Here is a 21000-nt window from a genome sequence, read left to right as displayed (position 1 = left end):
GGACCGCATTACGTATTCATCGGCTTGATGGTAATTATTCACGCTTCGTTGGACGTTTACTTTGCACGTTTTCTGGTTTCGACGACCTTTTTATAGCCGGGTGGCATATTAACGACGCGGCTTAATAAAACGCAGCGACTCGTTTTTTTTACACGTCATTAATCTTTTAATTTTCGTCTCTTGCCGCAGTGCAGTCGAATGCTTTGATATCAAACATTCGGATGCTGCATACGAATTATTCATTATCCGACCATGTCGCGGATGGCAAATGAGCGATGTTCGTTTTGTGTAACGACCCAATTTTTCTTAGCATTGTATGTATGTGTACTTGCGTGCGTGTGTGTACGTAAAAAGGTAACAAAACGTTCGAGAAGATTTTATTTTATTTCACATTTTATTCCTCCCTGCAGAAGCTATTTTTGAAGACTTCGCTGTATGATTAATTGTTTATATTTATCGTCTCTTATATTCAAATGTAATTTCTCATTTCAATATATATTAAGTTCTTTTAGTTTTTTAATTTAGATTCTATCGATAAAATTTCATGCTGATCAGATGTAACATGTTCGTACTAACTTTAAAGAGCAATACAGGTTGACTATTAACTTGGTGAAACTGAAATGAACTAGTTAACTATAGTTTAAGATAATATAAAATTAAAATTAAATAAAATTACTTTATCAGAGAAGAAAACTAAAACCTCATTTAATTGATATTAACAATAAATTAAAAAATGCAAGATTCTTTCTCCACCTAACCTATCATTGGCTATATTTTTTATTCCTTCTCTTTTTCCTTCCTTTCACGAACAATTACATGTATAATATTATACATGTGCATAATGTTATTGTTTAAAATAATATTCTACTATATTAATAATATTATTTAAAAAATATAGGAAATATTAATATTCAAAATTAATAATAGCGACGTTATGTCATTATTAATATCGGTATTGTTATCTATCTAGAAAATCACTGTCGAATAAATAGATACATCGGTATCATAACTTTGTTTATTATTTATCAATCTCGATATTATAATAATTTATTGTAATAATTAGATGCTTAACAACTAGTAATATAACACTATCAAGAATATAAAAGTTGTAGAAGAATAATTTTCTACAAAGAAATGTTTTCTACATTCGCATAAAAAAATTATATATATTAAAATATCCAAAAAGTTAAATATTTTAAATTATTAAAACTATTGGGACTAATATATTTAATCTTATAATATATTTAATATTTTTTACGAAGAAAATAAAATAATTAAAATACATTCATTATTTCTTATGTGTTATTATTTAACTATTATACTTTCTTAACTATTTATATAGAGAAAGAGTTTTATATTTTATTTTAAGTGAAAATGTTAAAGAGATATGTGTTTTGCATAATCAAACCAAAAACTGTAACCAATTTCTCCTAAGAATTGTACGGTAAAAACGAGCGATAAATATCGCGCAAAGAGCCACGGCTAGTAGCGATTATCGATTAGTCCTCTATATTCGGCGCGCGTGTCATTACTCATTAACCGTTGAAAGTAAAAGCTCTTTTCCTGCCGGAGAACAGCATATCTACGCATCGTAAGATTGTCGGATAGTAGTGACTTAACTTTCAATTTTAATCTTATGCTGCATCTTTTATTAATACTAAGAAATGTCAGCTTCGAGAATTTAATTTCAAATTATGTATATGTGTGTCTTTGAGTCTCCAAATTTATGTCTTTAATCAACGCATTAACTTGATATCTTCAAGATTCTAATATCAGTGCAATTTATAATATCATATTGTTCCTTTTCGATAAAATTTAACTTTTTACACATACAGTTTTCCTCCATACTTTCCTTCAGAAAAAATATCAAAATGAAATCATTGAAAGCGAGCATTTATGAAATATTCCACATCTCATTTGACGCGTGTTCCATGAACATGAACTAGTCGAGATGACGAAGAGTTTAATATCTTTTTACAAATCGCATATCGCTTGTGATACTCACCCATATCGGCGACTTTCCTGAAGAAATCTTGATAGCTAATAACGAGCCACACGATCGCGCCACACCGTCGTCGCTCTCATCAAAATCTGAAAAACGACATATGTATGTAGCGTCGTGACAAGAGATTGTTCGTGCGCGACGCGACGGTAGTAAGGCGACAATTAACGTCACAAGTGCTTCACGGGGCGGGCTTGAACTATTTTATGCGCGCGGGGGTGGCCGTTTCCCTTCTCCCCGTTCTCCTCTGCCAACCTCTATCCGGGGGTGAAGGGACGCTCTCCGTCCGTGCATTACGGCGTATACGTGCCACGGCTCCCCGCACACGGCCGCAAGATTACATAATCGATATCCGGCCTACACCTGTGTCTCTCCACGAGCACACACCTGTGTACGGGGCGAGGAGGAAAAAAAAGCGAAGCGCGTGTGCGTTCGAAAGAGATTACTCGATATATTCGCGCGGCTGGAATATTCGTGTCATACGACGGCCTATCGAAAAACCAAACTGACTCGCTTGATATAAGGACAGATATAAACGGACGGATCGTTAATATGCAGGGCTATTTTAAAATAGATCGCCAAACTTTGGTTTATATTTTTCCCCGAGCGAAAGTGTTGAGATGTTAGTAGTGTGATATATTTCCCTCTATTATACACACTTGAAAATAAAAGTATATTTTCGCAAATTATATATAGCTATAGAGACAAAAATAAATATAATAAAATACTTTTAAACTTTGCTTAAACAGAAATTTTTAATTCAAGACGCAGTTATTTAAATACATGCAATATTTTGTACTGAATATTAAAAAGTTACAAAAAAGATATAATTTAATTACATTTTCATAAAGAAAACTCAATTGAGTGAAAACTTATTCAAAGTAAAAAAAAAGCTAGTAAAATTCTACTTATTTTTTATACAGTTTTTTTCTAAATAATTTAATCATTTCGCTAGAATAAAATCGAAATATATTAGCCTCGTTATGAATTCCAGCAGCGCTCAGTTCTTGGATAATAAAGGTTTATTTTAGATAATAAAGGGTTAAATTCTTAGTGACGGATATAAATAGGGAAGAAATTAAAATGATAGGGAGCGGCAGCGTGAGAAACGACTCTGCTGAAGTGCATTGCTCGTACTTTTACGGAATACTTCGAAGTATCGAGACACGTCGACGCCGAGCGAGTACGTCGTCTGTAATAGTAAAGGTAAAGTAGGTGGATAAGAGTAGCGATGGAGTCGATGCATTCGCGGATATCAATCGTCGTGAAACTGTACGAAAATATAAATCTGATAATAAATTGATAAATTGATAAATTGATCTGATGGTAAATTGCTCGAAGATTAAAGTAACACGCGATTGTCTATTACATACATATAGCGATTTTAAACAAAAAAACCAATTTAATTTAAAAAATATATATGTAATACTTATAATAAAAATTATTTTCTAGAATTTGTTCAGCATTCACAGCAAATGATACGATCAACCAGTGATTGAAACAATTTATGTGTGTGTGTGTGTGTGTGTGTGAAGATTTTTCTAGTTTTAATATAAGTTGCAGAAAGTTCGTCTTTTGTAAGATAAAGATTAATAATTAGTTTCTAATTTTGAATAATGATCTTTCTAATAATTGATAAACTAAATCAATTCTGACTAAAGTATAGTATAACTTAATATTCAATCCAGACTAGAAAATGATTATTTAATATCCGAAGAATTATTGGTTCAATCGATGGATTATTTTCATTACTAAAACGTTTGTCTAGACTTCTTGCAGATTTTTATAGTAAATGATTGATTGAGTATGTATTAAAATTGTTCGAAAAAAGATATGAAATAACAGCTTAGACCCATCGCTATACGAAGATAGTTCATCGTTTCACGATCGTTTCACCTACGTTTGCCGGATACGTGTATCTTTCTCTCTCCATCTCTCTTGGCCGTAGAAGACCCGCGGACGATCCCACACACGGGACACTAGGGACACATAACACCCCCGGTTACATCCAATCACTCCTGATTTATATTTACTACTCACTTGGCCCCCTTATTTATTGTGCTTCACGGAGACGCGCAGAACGAAAATGTTAATTTGCGCAATTGAAAATTATGGCGGGCCACTATGGACGAGACACTTTTCGAAAGTGCGATTTTCGCAGAAAAGCTAAAGGAAGATAAAAGGAAGCTAGCTCAAATTTATTTCTTGGAAAGAGTATGTTTGCAAATTTCTATTTTAACGTATTTTTATAATTGTTTTTTACAATCGCACCTGGCCAAACTTTAATTTTCTTATTCCTTTGTGTCATTAGTACAAATTAAATGAGACTATTAAGAAAATCGTCAATTAATTATAAAATAATTTTTATCTAACAAATCTTATCTCTCTTTCTTCTTAAAAGAAAAAAATAAATATGAATAAAATCTGTTTTTAAAAATATCTATTCTAAAAATTATTGATAGTTATCAATAGTTTTTTAAATCATTTGTTTTAATCATATTTCTAAAGATATTTTTAATCTCGAATTGATATCAAATTATCACAAAGATTTGCATTTTAATTATTTTTCTTATTTTAATATATTATAATCAAAAATGATCAAATCATTATATACTATTTGCCGCTTCAAACAAGACAATATGCGCACCTTAGCGGGACGCAGTTTCATTTCCAAGTTCTCCCTATGTTCGCCAAACCTGGTGTTGCACAAAACCTCGCAATGCAGCTTGAAGAGGATCTGCGATGTGTTCTTACGCCACGCCAAGCTTTGACACATGTAAATCTATGTAGAGACCTTGCCTTCCATCTATAAATAAACCTGCACATGTGTACGGGCGCGTAAACCACGAGTTCTGGACATCACGAGGGTCTTCTTGCTCTCTATATATCAGTGAGAAACATGGATGGTTAGATAGACAAACGACACTTCCGCCTTGTCTCTCAAAGTTCTCTGCTGCATCGGTTTTTATCGCATTCCCTACTTTATGAAGATTACGTCGCGCGACTCACAAACGTGATACAATATAATACTTATTGCTTTGATCGCATCTCGATTTTTTAACAGCTGGAAATTTGTCTTAATAAAAATACTTAAGTGACTAATTGTAAGAAAGATTTTTTAATGTGTGTGTTATAGGAGGATAATTAAATTTAATTTAATTTTCACGATAAAAGTATACACATGTACAATATTATTAGAAAAGATATAAATTACTTTCCACGGCATTTTCGATTATCGAAGATTACAGATGCAAATGTCATCCATGAATTTTTTAAGCAATGTGTCAATCTCTTTTAAAGAAGAATTGATTACCGTCTTTATTTTTTTCGCGAAAAATTAGGTAAGAATCTATCTAATATTGACAAGATATTAACAGTAGATGTATTTGTTTTTCTCTATAAATAAGAACTGTACAATTTGTACAACACGCATTATGAGGATTCCGCGGTTGGCCGCACAGAAAGGTGAACATTATTCTCATACCATTCTCTCTCTCTTTCTCTTTCTCCGCGGTTTAACGCTCTTATTATTTTTATTAGGGTGCCGTGGTATATAATGCCATCAACCCCTATGAGTGCGCGTTCGCAGGAAATAAACCTAAGTGTATAATTACAATAATACTTATCGGGGCACCCTCCGTGGGTTTCTCCTCCCTTCCACATACCCTTCCTTCCTTCCTTCCTTCCTGCGAGCTTTCTCCCTCTCTTTCTCTCTCTCTCTTTCTCTTTCGTCTCTTTCTTTCGTCATTAAACGTGGCTTTGTATATGTGCGTAGACGCGCGCGTGTATCTATAATACAAACACAATATACCGAAGGGGCGAAACTTAACGAGTACTAAATTTACCCGGGGTAGTCCTGGTCCCCTCGTCGCGATTAGATCTCTAAAGATGAACGCGCGATGAGCGCGCGCTAAGTCCTTCCGAAGAGAGAATCGAGAATTTTAAAATTCAAAAGTCGTACATTAATTTACATATTTTTTTCGCTCGAATATTCGATACGACGTATAAAAAATTCAACATCCGTATAATTTATCTGGATATTTATAGCGGATATTGTTGTAAACGAACGAACGCGTGCACTGTCTCGACTGCGCTTAACACGCTGTAAAACGGTGTCGGGGACAGTGTCCTGATCCAAGGAACATTGCACGTGTGACCCGCGTGTGTCGTGTCGTACATGGTTTAAGGGATGGGACATGTACGTGAACCGGATGCCGTTCGATCCGTGGGTGAGATGATCGCGTAACGGCGCGGTACAAACACGGACCCCATTCCCCATCTCAACTCTATCCGAACTTCGCAATTCGTCCGTTTAAGAATTCAGTCACGTACACCGCCGCGCCGTGTTTCAAACGCACACACCGCAGAATTGCTTATCTTTTATAGCCGCGTTCGCACGTGTTCCCGATACACGTTTATTTTAGAGTAGAAACATCTACGAAAATCTCGATATATTAAAATTATAACGTTACGATAAATTCAGCGATAGAATGAGGAAAAGCTATTATTGTAACTTTGCTTTTTTCTCCAGAGAAATTGTAAAAGGAATTTATTAGATTATCATTTCGATTGTGAAAATATCGAAAAATAGCAAGAATTAAACGCTATTGTATCGAATTTGGAATCGCAACTGACCTGAATTAATCATAACGAACGGCATGAAAATATTCTTTCGACTTTCGTTTCTATCCTGATGAGAGTTAAACAAAAAGCATACTGCCTTCTTTGAAGACAATCTCTTTTTCCTTCCTCCTGCTCCTTTCGGGAGTAATGACTGAGCGTTCATTGTATCATTTCACCCGGATCTGATATATCGTCGTCGGAGTAGTATAGTTTATGCCCTATGCGAAGTTACCTCTATTGCCTCGGCACATCATATAAAACGTACAATCAATTTTTGAAGAGGACATTCAATCGATCTGTCTTGCAGCATGCAATCGAAGACGTTCCCTGAATAACAAACTAACCGGAGCGGCTTTGGCAGCCGATTCGTGCATTGCCTGCCTCATATTATTCGTTGAATCACCATTCGTTGATCCGCTCGCATTTTCACAAACGAAATAAACTTGTTTGTATGTATATATATCGGTGTATGTGTATGAGCGAACGTGTATGTGTATGTGTGCAGAGAAACTATATATAACACAATACATATATACTAGAATCTGATTTTTCTCTCTTTTATAGCAGGATACTTGAACGCAGCTATTTCGCGATATAAAATTAAGCACGAATAACTCTTTGTCGACAGGCGCTAGAAGTTGTCAAACTATTACAATCGAGAGAGAGAATAGCCAGTACATAGTTTTAATGACTGCATACAGTAATTATTAATTTTGTATCATTGCAAAATTATACATTGTGTTATTGTTTCCCATTTACCCAACGACCTCGATCACTACAATTGATTCTAAACATTAAATTCGATTTCGCTGATGGGACTTTATCGATATTATTGAGAGAGAATAAATTGAAGAAAATAACGAACGAGCTTTTACGAAAAAGATATAATTAATTTATTTTAATGTAGAACACGGAAATTGCCGCCTAACATTTTTTTCGTAAAGTCACTGAAAATTTAACAGAGTCAATCCTTTTCACATTCGCAAAATGTTTGGCATGTTATATTACCGTATCATTCATAATTGTAATTACCTAATTAATCGATGTATATGATAGCTGCTAAATTCGTGACAAGTAATTTTCCACATTCTGCGCCACGTTATTTCGTACAATTTGCTTCTCGCCGAAAGTAATGATTGCTAGCTAGTGAATAACCGAAAACGCAATACCATTGTGAGAAACAATTATTGGTTCATTAAAATGAAACGAATCGTTAGCAGGGTCATACATGAGAAAGTTTGATAGCTGTTTCACACAATCGATACGTATTGCGAAAATTATCTCATTTTAACCATACAATGCATACAATCACAGATTTCCAATTTGACAGATTTTTATTGACCAGTTTTTTCTATTACTTGCGTTTTCATCAAGTTTTTATTTCAATATTTATGTTTTATTTGAAGTTTTTTCTATCAATTATTGTTCTATTATTTTTTTTATCAACTTTATATATTACTACTTGTTTAAAAGCATATTTTTCCACTTTTGTAGACTCTAAAAAATAATTAACTCGCGCGATAGAATGAGATTGTTTTAATTTTCGCGTTCTCATTGTTATAAATTAACATTGAAAAATAAAAGTTTTTAATAAGCTACATTTTTTTAGCTGATTATATACGCGAAATCTTTTTTTGCTCGCTAGACCAAATGTCTATGACCAGTTGTATACAAGTTTTGCGTTTACGCTCGAGAAACAATCACGGGGCACTTATAGAGAGCACCCCTTGTCAAAATCAAGAGTCTATTATTATGACCATATGTTTACGCCACGATTGTATCTTGACAGAGAGGGACGAGTGCGTTGGGGTGAAGGGGCACGATCGTGCACCTGCTCGAGCACAACATGTGGATAAGAGCGCATGGTGCGTGGGTAGAGCAAACACCCACGACGAATATGTGTCATTCTATAAACAGGATAACCCGCGCCACACATCGCTGTTTACTGCCGATTGTTTCGTATTTGAAAAATTCCTCTTTTTTGTAATCTCTCTAATACGTCAGACACGCAAAGATTCGATTATCCTTATTTAATTTTATCGTTATCTTCATATAATTTCGATATTTTTGTCTTGCTGAAAAATTATGTATTTGTAGATGCAATGTAATAATATTATTATACTTCTCAAGTATTAAAGTGTTTCTTGAGTTTTAAATGTTTAAACTATTGTTTATAGAATTTGCAATTATTTATAGAATTTAATTCGTAAATTTTCATCCTTGCATTCTTACATTTATTTTCCAGTATTTTTGTATCCAGACTACAAATAACAGTTTAAATTTTAAAAAGTTTATGTGATAAAAATCTCGATTTTTTATTACACCAAAATTTCTGTAACTCTCTCAGTTTAAGTAAAACCCATAGTGACAGGATCGTAGAAAGTATCAAATGAGAACGTTTAGAAATCTAATAGACTTATGCTCTCGCATCTCTCGGTGATATCGTAAAAAGAAAAAGATTTTGAGTTAGAGAGGGATGTTCAGGTTAGAGAAACGACGGGATATACCGCGTCGGCTTAAATTAGCATCATCGGCGGATAACTGAAATCGACCGCGAGATATCTTGCAACGCGGTGACCCTCGCCGGCGTGGCGGCTCGGTCTCTCTCCCTCGGAGAAATGGCGGTCTTAATAAAATTATCGTCAGGCCGAGTTTCGAGGACAAATCGACGTTTCAATTTTCTTAATGCGCTCATCTCCCCAATGGGGATATGCCCATGAGCCCGGCGCAGGCAGGAAGGATATGGTCCTGACGGTAAGTCGTAAGGACCAGGGCTGGATTACCAACTAGACGTACTAAAAGCCCTAAATCCTCCGGATCTCGGAGCGCGTCATCTTTTGCGCTTCGGAATTTACGTTTGGAAATCGAGATAAAAAGTTGCCGATTCAAGCTCGATAAGTTTATTTAACCGTTGAATTATTAGACTTTTTCAAAGTACCGTGCATTTCAAAATTATTCAAGATTATCGGAAATAAAATTTTCTTTCGAAAAATTACAATGAATTGATCGGCGCGAATAGCGAAGGCATCGCGAGGATCTTCGTGATCCTGAGACTGGCATCGGCAAGGGAAACGTATATTCCATGATGCCATTTGAATCGCTGTATTACAATCGTTTTTGTGAAGTTTAACAGAGAGATAGCCGCGCCATCGAGTTGCCGGTGACACGTGCCCCCACGTGCGACCTGCACGTGACCGACCTGCTACGCGTTATTTGCTCTCATCCTTCCTTAAGTGCATTACTACTGTTCCAATTATAGGGGTGGTAAATTAACGTGTCACAGTATTCCGTCTCGCACCCTTTCGCTGTCCGTTCCCTGATGCTCGGCGCGTAACGGATTTGATTTGTCATAACAGATTAACCACTCAGGCTTCGTCTGCCCGAAGGAAAGTTTAAATCGCACTGTTTCACGATAATAAGTTTTAGCAATTAAGTTATAGCGATAATTCAGTAGCAATATACGACATTATGTATATTGAAAACAAATATTTTATGCGCATTTTATCGATTCGTTTTTTTATACTTAGTCTTCGGCAATCTTGCATTAAATTAATGCCTGAAATAGCGTTTGTTTCTCTAGCTATGTTTTAAATATACAAACGCAAACGTAAATTAAATTAAATTTTTCAACAGCACAAATTACTAATGCATATGAAAATTGCCTATGACGAATTGATTTGTTTTATAATCACGGTAACATATATGCCATTCAGCTTATAATTTTATTTAATATAACTGTTACAGAGATCGCTCGCTCTCTCTTTTCCTCTCTACATTTCAGTTTTAAGTATGAAATGCAATCAGAGATGAATTTTATATATCCTTTATTTAATGACCATGTATTTTATTTTATACGTATGTAATGATTAACGCCGGTAAAATGAGATCGGTACTGTATCCTCCTACCCCGCAGTGTTTTCCCGTAAAACACTAATTGCATATTTTAAATCGCAATCGTACCGCCGCAGAACTCTATTATGCGTAAATATAAAATTTCATCCATATTTTCCGATTATTCGTGCGTCACCTAACATTAAATATGTAAATCAATTACTTATCATTTACATTTTTTATTCGTAATGATTTTATCAAATATCCAGTTGTATTAACATACGTGATGATGCAGTAAAAGGTAATGTATTTTCGATCATAGAGTGCACTTTTAATATTTTATGCTTTTTAATAAATAAAAAAATTATTTTTATGCTAAAAATCTCGTGTTTTCCATTGCACAGCATATCGTATTATTATTATTAATTGATACTATATACTTGTGGTGGGATTTCACAATATATAAAAGAATTAGCTTAAACGAGTACACAATTGCATCATAATTGCATAATGACAGTTTTAATAATTGTATATATATATGTAAAACGATAATATATATGCATAAAATATCTATAAATAGAAATAAAATAAAAAAAGATCAAAGATCAACTTCTATTAAAGACTTTTATAAAAAGCAAAAAAGGATTATCATCTAATAAGAATATAAACAAGAATACACTGTGAATACACTTAAAATATTAAAATCGCGAATAAAAAATATTATAAATTTTTGAAATAAATTACAAGAAAAAAGAGAGTGAAAGAAGCTTCACGGGATGAAAAATGTGAAATGCAATAGATGGTGAAATTGATAAGAAGAAAGAACACTAGAGAGAATTTAACAAAATAAAAACATGCAGATTTAGAATGTTGCAAAAGTAAGAATAATGAGTTTCGCGTTGAAAAAAATAAAATAGACTAACGAGAACAGTAAAGTATACATAGAGGAAGAAGAAGGATGTGAAATGGATGGAAACATAGTGGAGTGTTTCTAAGTGCAAATCAGTGAAAGCATGAATAGACAGGCAGATCCGGAGGGATGAAAGAGGCGCGTGAAAGATGGTCCCCGCAAGCGACTGCTTTAGATAAGAAGACCGAGACGGACAGATGAGATCACAAAGTGGGAGAAACGACAGAGACAGGAGAAGAACAGGAGAAGAAAAGAGGGATGAAGGGAGGAAGACTCGAATTTTGTCCTAGGGAGGCACAGCTTGTCTGAGGGGAGTCTGAATGAGAGTCGATTTGGGAGAGAAGCCTCCATCATTAAATGATGTCTACCGTCGCCATATATGCGGCATATTATTGCGACCGAGTGAACCTGACAAAACGATTGTACACAATTACGCTCCGACGTTCCATTCTGCGCGCACGCATATTTTCATCCCTCAAGTCAATTCACGCCGAATTGCTATAATTTCTCTATCACTCTGTATGATCGAACTCAAGTCGATTAAGGCTAGTCAGTTAAATCGAGCCAAGTAAATCGCGAAGTCATATTTCAGATTATAATATACTTAAGAAAATTGCACATATAATATGTACGTGACTAAAATACTGGAAAGGCAACATACAAGCACAATATTGCTCTCTTTTTGAATAGAAAAAATGTTAGAAATATTATATTTTATATTTTATAAAATATACTCGGAGAATTGCTGAAATTCTAACTGTTGAAGATGTATAAAAAGCTAACTTATAGACTTAAACTAAGACCACAAGTGCATAAGTTCCTGTTTGCACTTCGCTTCTCTTTATTCCTGTTCAGTGATTCGTTCATAATCCCTACATTGTCAAAAATGTTATCGTTTCGTCTGGGAAAGCAACACTCGCGTTTGACGAACGACGCATGTGATGGATGAGGAATGATTACGCAAGAATATCACTTTATCATATTTAGCAACACAATCGAGGCGAATTCTCAGAATTTTTCGTCATGCGAAATGTCGTGGGCGAACGTGTTTTTGCGACGAATAAATAGAAATTCAGTAATCTCATTATAATTCTTTCCATTATCGAGATTTATTTCGCGAAAAAAAAATTGGCAACATTAAATTTCAATCCATTACAAACATTAATATCTTGTTAAATTTTAAAGGAAAATATTTCGAGCTTCGTGTAAATTCCATCTCCTCGATTTATATATTAAACGACGTTGTAATTTTAAAAAAGTCCAGAGATATAAAATACCAAAACGCGCAAATATATGTGTATATAATCCACTAATATATCCAACTTTTTTGTAACTAAACAAAAGGCAGGAATGAAAAGTATCAACGCGATCTCTGTAATGGCGAAAATTTACACGAAACCAGGCGAGAATATAATGCTGCAAATTAGCGAATTCTGCAACAACATGCGATGGCGCATCAATTTTTCATCACATGCGGCGTTTAACAGCGCCGTGCAATAATTTCGTTTTCGCGAAAATGTCCGATCATAACCACGATGATTTTCGATTGCTTTTGTTACTCGAGTAATAATTATTTCTTTACGTTGCAAATAAAAAGCGAGATCTAAAGGGACCACGTTGACTCACGTAAGAAAAATATAAAATAAATTGTATAACAGAAAAAGAAACACACTGAGAAAGAAAGAGAAACATAAAAAAGTTACACGTTAAGGTTACATGTTTTTTATCGAAGTGATACTTTATAAAGAGAATAATATCTAATTATACGTAATCAACGTAAGCAGTCATTAGAAAATAATAACGGGATGAATATGCATAATTTTCCGTATTGATCGTATCAATAAAATGTCACAGTAGTGTATAATGTACGTGTACGAAAACGAAGGCAAAGTAAACGTATGATTTATAGTCGTGTAATCGTCGCGAGTCGACGATGCGGATGAGAGAAAAAAAATTAACGACTGCGTCCGCACCTGTGCCTGTGCACGTGGCAAGTATGTAGATACACATGTGCAAGGACGACATAATGCTTTTATATATCGGACATAATGATATCGCACGTGAGAGAAACTAGAGTTGGCATTTAACAGAGAAAAATTAAAGCTCTTCGATAAGAAGACAAACTTCTATCTTGTTGCTTTATCGTGTTTGCATCGTCCATGCCCTCTTGACTGACGCTTTACAAATAATAAGCGACAATCGCGTAGAATATAAATTTTGCAAAGGGCTTAAAAGAGCGTTACAGTTTTCGACGCTTTAACAATTATAATCATATCCACACACGTGCACGCAAATGTTTCCTGCGCGAAGGGAGAATTGGTTTGTAAATTTTTCTCCCATTAGAATATTTTTCGTCTCAATGTATCATTATGCGCACGAAAGTGTATATAATGTACGCACGCAAAATTCGTCGATGAAAATTACCTATGTCGATTTTCGAAACGCGGCTGGATATAATTAGTTGATGAGACCTAATGAGTTTGTTTCTGCACGGAGAATTCCAAGTCCATTATAATTTCTAACTAATTGACTTTGATGTTTTAAGGCGTCTAATGAATTGCTAAATTGATGATCGTTCACGCACACGGGTGTAATTACACGAATACGCGTATACATGTACGCAATATGTGTTTTAATACTTCATACTAATAATACTTATATTTGTGTTCTTGTATTTTTCGTTTGTTTATTTTTTTCATGATCCATTTCTTTCGGCGTCATGCATTGATTCGAATGTAAATTTTGCTATTTACTTAACAGAAGTGGTCGATATACTCTCTTAAATAAAAAAGTGTATTATCACTGATAAGCAATGAAATCTTACTCAAAAGAATTAGTTAATTATAGCGGTTAATTTTTCAATAAAATTTTACTGCCATAATCACATGCATACACATAAAACACACAGTAAATTAGAAGACGGAGGAGCAAAGTGCGAGTGTTTCACTGATTTTCGATGAAACCTTGTCTCTGCTTTTATCAGTGACATTTTCACGGATTCAATTTAACAGAGTTCTAATCTAATATCTAATCTAATAATCTATCGAATATCAAAGCTAAAAATTTTCAATATTTATATATTTTTACTTTGATTAGCCAAGATTTAAGAGTTGTAAATTAATTATCTAATATAACAAGAATGATGATAATGATCCCGTCAGACTTTTCAAGAAATATATAGATAAGCCTGTAGCTGTACATCCTTTTCAATATGGTTACCCACCGATTCGGCCGTCTTACTGCGGAATGTGGGAAAGGGGTTGAACGGCGGGGTCGGCAACAACCCTAAGCGTTCCTTCGGCTTTACACATCGCCGTGTCTTACACTAGATCGCTGTACGGTCGGAGAAGGATAGGGGAAACGGGCAAGAGAACTGAGCATGGCGGCTGAGTATAGTGTGGATGGTTTGGATCGATGAGAGAAAGCCGCCGGTCTGATTGGCGGGGCTGCGGGGGCGGAACAGAACGTAGCCAATGAACGTGGCTATCCCCGACATATAGTGGTTACGAAATCACTGATTTTTACCCTCGGCGCCCGTCGACTTCGACTCTGTTGTAAATACCATAAATCGGATAGCCACAATTTAGATATCGCGATACCGGGCGCACCGAGATAAGTCGGCCCGATATTTATGCGATCGACGCACCTCGCGATGTAAATCGCGAGACGAGGATGAATGCGAGAAGAAATACAGTGTGTTTTCTCCCTTTCCACATTATTCCATTGATTTATGTCTTAAAATATACAGTCTCTCTTTATAAATGATAATAGCTTCCAGAAATTATCTCGCTTCTCTTCTCTCTAACAAGCGCATGAGAAGTCGCTTTTGGTTTAACGGTGGCAACGCGCACATTGTGGAGCGTATACGGGAAAAAAACTATAGACTATTACTAAATTATTCTGCTACTCTTTCCGTGCGTCACGTGATGAGTGCCGATTATCAGATAGCGACAAAACGTGACCAACGCGTATTGATTCAAGTGATAATTCTGGCATATATCTTGCATTATTTACTGTCGAATTAGCACAGTATCATTAAATCACGGGAGAAGAAAAAATAGTGTTGTATGATACTATACGTTAGTCAAATATCAATATTGTTGTTTCCGTCATCTTGCGAAATTGCAATAATTTTGTTCTTCGTGAATCAAAAAAAATGAAGAAATTCAAAATTTTTTTTAAAGAAAAATCTTTATACGTTCACAGAGAAAAATATCATTCTACTGCCAAGAAAAACGATTACTCGGTTTATTTTTCTTTTTCTAAGTAATAGTTTTCTTCAACAGAGAATATATTCTTGATAATAGTCTTAAAATATACTCATCACAAGTGTTAGAAAATCTCATTATCATGTACTCAAAAGAAGAATTTATTTTCTCTTCAAGAATATTGTAAAGTTGTATCAAAGAAAAATCAAATCTACTTTACGCCAACTTTATGTAGTAAGCAAACCAAATTTTTGTTATAATTTAATATTCTTGATTAAAATACTGCACTTACTAAAATTTAGAATATATTCAATTAAATTTAATGCTTGTGGTGAATTTATGATATATTTGCGGATATACAAACTTATGATATACTTAAAATAAATAATATTTACTTGAATACAGTATACATTTTTCTCTGTGTTCGTACTTTTGCAGCTGCAAAAAGTAACGTATCCAAAACTTTAAATACTTTCGACCGTATACACTTTGTATAAATGTTAAATAAGATTACACTGTGATTTATAGCGTTTCATTGTTTATGTAGCAACGTTAGCTAGTGAAATTTTCACGCGATGAAAAGCGTCGCATTTGTTTATCGACACAGTCTAGACAAAAAAAGTTCGATGAGGGTTCAGAGTCTCGCCGTCGAGTAAAGCTATCTTCGGTGTCATAGGTGCGCAATAATTAATTATTATTCACTGATTTAACAGTCTCCTTGACAGGCATGTTGAACTCCATCTGACCTCAGAGCTACGACTTCGGCCATTGATCTCGCGAAAGCAAGAGTTGTCAATTGCGTCGACCCGAATTTTAATATCGCATGTCGTCGCTCTTTTCTTACACTTTTAAACGCTACGGAGATACACGTGTACGCGATAAAAGCTACTGTTTCTATCGAGATACACAATCCAATTGAACGCTAATCTATTAATGGTCATCACAAATGTAAAATCCAATTCTAATCAAATATATATAATGTTGTAATTGCATTATTAAATATGGAATAAAACGATTTGTACAAATAGCAATCAATTGAAAAATTTCATAAGATCACTATTATAATATTTAAGATCTATACCAATATTTAGTCCAAAAAATTATACAGTTTTTGTTGTAAAAATATTTTACACAGATGCGTTTATAAATTACATGTCCAAATTAAACTGAAAAATATATATTGCAAACAAAAAACTTGCTCAAACAATATATTGTATCAGTAAACAATCAAAATTCAAATTGTTGGCAATATCTACCGACGCTTTAAAATTTAGATAAGGCAAATATACTATACTAATTACCAGTAGATCTCTTAAGTGGCTTAACATCTGTTAGAAACGAAGCTGACTAGCATTAAAGAGCGACTTAAGGAGAGCGATGTTACGTGCGTAAAGTAAACGTTATCTTATTCACATTTAAAATCGCATGTGAATTTCAGAGAGACGATTTCGAGGTATTACAGTTTTATTAATATTCGTCGGGAAGCGAAATCAAGCGAAATAATATTAGAAACGAGACGAGAAAGCGCGACGTCGTTGATCGCACAAGAGCAATGTCCGAATTTTGTCAGAATCGCATTAATTTATTCCGCGTTTCGTAGCGCGACTGTAGCAAAATGTCGTTTCTGAAGTCGCTTAATCGGGTTTCGCATTGAGAATAAAAAATCGCCACGGAAAGAGTTAACGGGAAACTACGGTGGGGTAGCTGCGAGCCGGAGAGAGGGAGAGAGAAAGAGACAGAGAGAAGGAATATTAAATTAGGAAATTTCATAAATTCCCTTTAGCGATCTCTTAGACGATTCACGCTTCAAGACCCGTGTTTTTCGCCTGAAATCGTAATGAGTCACGTCAGGCTGAATCTACATAGCTACCTATCTGCTCCATATTTTGCGCGATGACGGCGCCGGCGCCAGTTTCTTTTCTTTCACTCGAACGTATTTTACATCTACTCATACTGCCATTAATTCTAGGAAACAATATTGAGTGATTAAACAAGAGTTAAAAGAAATCGATACATCGATATCCGCGAAAAAATTCTAAATAAATAATAAATTGAATAAATTATATTGTTATTGATTTTGCTAGTGAGTAAAATATATAGACGTAATGCAGATTTTTTAGAATAAAGAATAAGAGCAGAGAATAAGAAATAATGCAAAGACAATGGTTTAAATTTTAGAGTTGTACCTTTTTTAATAACGCAAAATGTTAAATAAATATCTCTTTCAAATAAGAGAAAGAATTTATTTACGAAATGTAAGATATTTATTTCAATGCCTTTTCTATTTTAAAAAATGCTCTTATTCGTTTCGTCTTCTGTCAAAAAGAAAAAAGGGAATGTGCTTTACACGAGTTACCAATAATGATGAATCGCGAGAAAACATTCTCTGAGAATATTGCTGGAAAGTACGTAAGATTCTTCGTGGAAGTTTCGCCGGTAATTATCTAAAGTTACCAACGGCTACGAGTCAAAGTGTGAAGTCGTGTTCGAAGTCTTTCTGCACTTCAACGCTCCTTCGCGCCGGTTAATAACAAATGAGCCGGGCTGTGAGCCCCTCACTTTTGTTATAATCGGAGACACTTGCCCTCGCACAGTTACCGTCTACCATTCTACATTATTCAGTGAATTCATTTGTAGCCTTCTAAACAGCCAACTTATATATCTCTCGCTTCCTTAACGTTTTTGCTGCTTTTGCATTTAACGCCAACTCTAGAGAGCTGTCAAAATTATGGCATCAAAACTGTGCATTTGTCAAATTTTCTATTTAGAAAAGTAATCTCTATGTGTGTATGTTTCATTCTGATACATACTTTTTCACGTTTTTGTGATTAATAACCCTATTTTTGAAACAATACTAAATTAGCAAATATTTTCAGAACTCCTAAGTTACACAGCCATTTTTGAAGGAGAAACATTATTTGTAATCCACAGAAATTAGCATTATTTTCTATAAGTACTTTTTGTGTGAAAAATTAAAATCAACGATTTTCAAGCATTTTTCTCATTTTACAAGTTCATCACAAAAGAGACGTACATATATTTAATTAAAGATTTCTTTCTCGCTGAAAGGACCGTTTGACATTTGTGCTTCGCACCGCCGCTACTCTCGTACGAGAGACAATATTCAATCAAATTTTTTTTACCATCTGTCTCGACGTCACGAGAAAAGGGTTAAATTTCCGATATACTCGCCATAGCATCCAATCCGAAGCATCAGTATGATCCACCGGCACACACATGGTACAGCAGTTGATTTACAATCGGCCGCGGGAATTCGCTTGATAATCAAACGAGAGTTTCGGATTGGATTTGTACGGTGCGTCGCACTGTCTCTCTATATGCGTATATTTGGGCCGCGCTGCGCACGCAGCACATCGTCGGTCATGTGAAGGAAAATCAATTAGCCGGGCAAACTGATTCGACTGCGTCTGTTTACTCGTGCGAGTCCGCAATGTGTTTCGCCTCCTAGCACAAACGCTTCCGTTGCACACGCGCGCATATATACATATGCATCTATATACACACGTGTCATATATACGCAAAGAACGAACATATACACACGCGTAAAGCTACATGCGTGACGTAGCTCTATATACGCGACGCAATGTCGGGCTTTTGTGTCCGTAGCTCCGATGCATCGATGCACGAGAAACACATCCGCACACACGTGCTCGACACACATCCAGCCACACGCGTGTATGCGTGTGCATCTACGCGAATGCATATTTTAACCTGCATATACATACGTAGAATTTAAGAGATGGCGGGCGTTATACAACTCGCGATGTACCTAATGCGCTGCAACATGTTGTTGCAATAAGCGTATTATCCTTGTTCGGAGAATTCGGCCTTCCAACTGGTGTGTAACACGATTCATTAATATATCTATAACCAATATTTTAGATTAATCCCTTTATGCGGTCGAGAAAATCGGCGGAGATACATTTTCCACGAACGCCAGGGCATATTTAAATACTGGAAATACGCTTGAATTATATAATAATTCTCAATCTTTTTAGCGTCATGCTCCTTTCTATAATTTTTTATATAATCGATACTTGTATGTGTTTTTAAATTCAAATTAAAACTTTATACCGTAGTGTTATATAATATTTCAAACGATATACTACATCGTTTATTAAATATTTTCATGATATTTGCAAGATATTAAATTTGAAAATATATTTCGATATACAAAAGATAAGTATTAATAATATTTAGAAAAAGAAAATATTTCTTGTATTCATTTTTCTTCTTAACGTGCGAAACATACAATTTCCCATATTTTTATTCCTATGATTATCAATTGTCGAGAAATATTAAAGCTAAATTACATCGTGTTGATAATGATAACGGTAATTATGGTCATGTCGACATCAGCCGAATATTCTCATCAGATCTTCGAGATATCTCCAAAATGTCAAATGAACAACATCGAACCGTAGGATATCTTGTCCAAAGTGTCAAACGGATGACACTGGGTTGGGCGACAAGATAATATTCTTAATAAGCATTTGACAATCGTGCAAAAGTGCGACACTGATATTCGCCGTATCTTTTCGCAATGATTGAAATTTCAATTGCAAATTTCAATAAACTCGAGAGTCAAGATTTGTTAAATGATTTTATTTAAAATAATCCGAAAAATGAAGGTTTCATCTATTAAATTTTTCCCGATGCTTGTTTGTCCCGATGAATATTTGACAATCGCGCGAAAAAGCGGCATCGATATCCGCCGAGACGAAAGATGACAAATGACTGAAAAGTCATGTCAAATGCACGTTAAGCGACATGTATATCTGCAATCGAAGCTCGATGATATATCGTGCGTATACGTCGAACTTAAGTATCGCCTCGCATACATACCCATATACACACACACATACACACATACGTTGAGAGACATGTGACACGCTAATAAAGTATGCCGCTTCGGAAGAGTGATGTATTCATATTAGTCTCGGTGCCCAGTAATGACATAATCATTGTCATCAAGAAATGCGCGAGCGCGCAGAATTGGCCGACGCTTTAATAAGGACGATATTGAATTACCTAGTTCTGCGCGCGAATCCTAAAATGACTCATTTAATTTGCGACGGCGTCGCGACGCCGGTATGCCCCGATTCTGTCAATCTTTCTCTTTCGGCTTCGCTTTAAATATAATATAAATGTATAGTATGTGTACATATATATATATATATATATGTATATGTGTATAAATGTATATATGTATGCATGCATGTATATGTCTATATATTATATATCATACATATATATACATATGGAAAATCGTATGCAATTGTCGAATGCGTGTCTCGCGCGGTGATCGGCACAAAAATAAACCATGCAGATCAGATAAGTATTAAGTGCCGTTGACAGGTAAATGGCGTATGTTCGATTTCCATTCGGTTGAAAATATTTCTCGA

At 35.0% G+C, this 21000-nt stretch overlaps 2 protein-coding genes across 3 annotated transcripts in view; one reads left to right on the top strand and one right to left on the bottom strand.

The window, feature by feature from the left end:
* LOC145965536 (beta-galactosidase) overlaps positions 1 to 21000 on the bottom strand; it is a 115420-nt gene that overhangs the window by 44654 nt on the left and 49766 nt on the right. The window contains exon 3 of the mRNA XM_083089186.1: positions 2006 to 2091. The gene's annotated coding sequence lies outside the window, so the exon portion shown is untranslated. The remainder of the gene's footprint in view (positions 1 to 2005; positions 2092 to 21000) is intronic.
* Acj6 (abnormal chemosensory protein 6) overlaps positions 1 to 21000 on the top strand; it is a 42908-nt gene that overhangs the window by 6364 nt on the left and 15544 nt on the right. The window lies entirely within an intron of this gene.

Source organism: Camponotus vicinus, unplaced genomic scaffold (assembly GCF_025532165.1).
Source record: "Camponotus vicinus isolate PSW18456_S1 unplaced genomic scaffold, iyCamVici1.0 SCAF_14, whole genome shotgun sequence".
Classification (NCBI taxonomy): domain Eukaryota; kingdom Metazoa; phylum Arthropoda; class Insecta; order Hymenoptera; family Formicidae; genus Camponotus; species Camponotus vicinus.
This window is presented reverse-complemented; position numbering and strand designations above follow the sequence as displayed.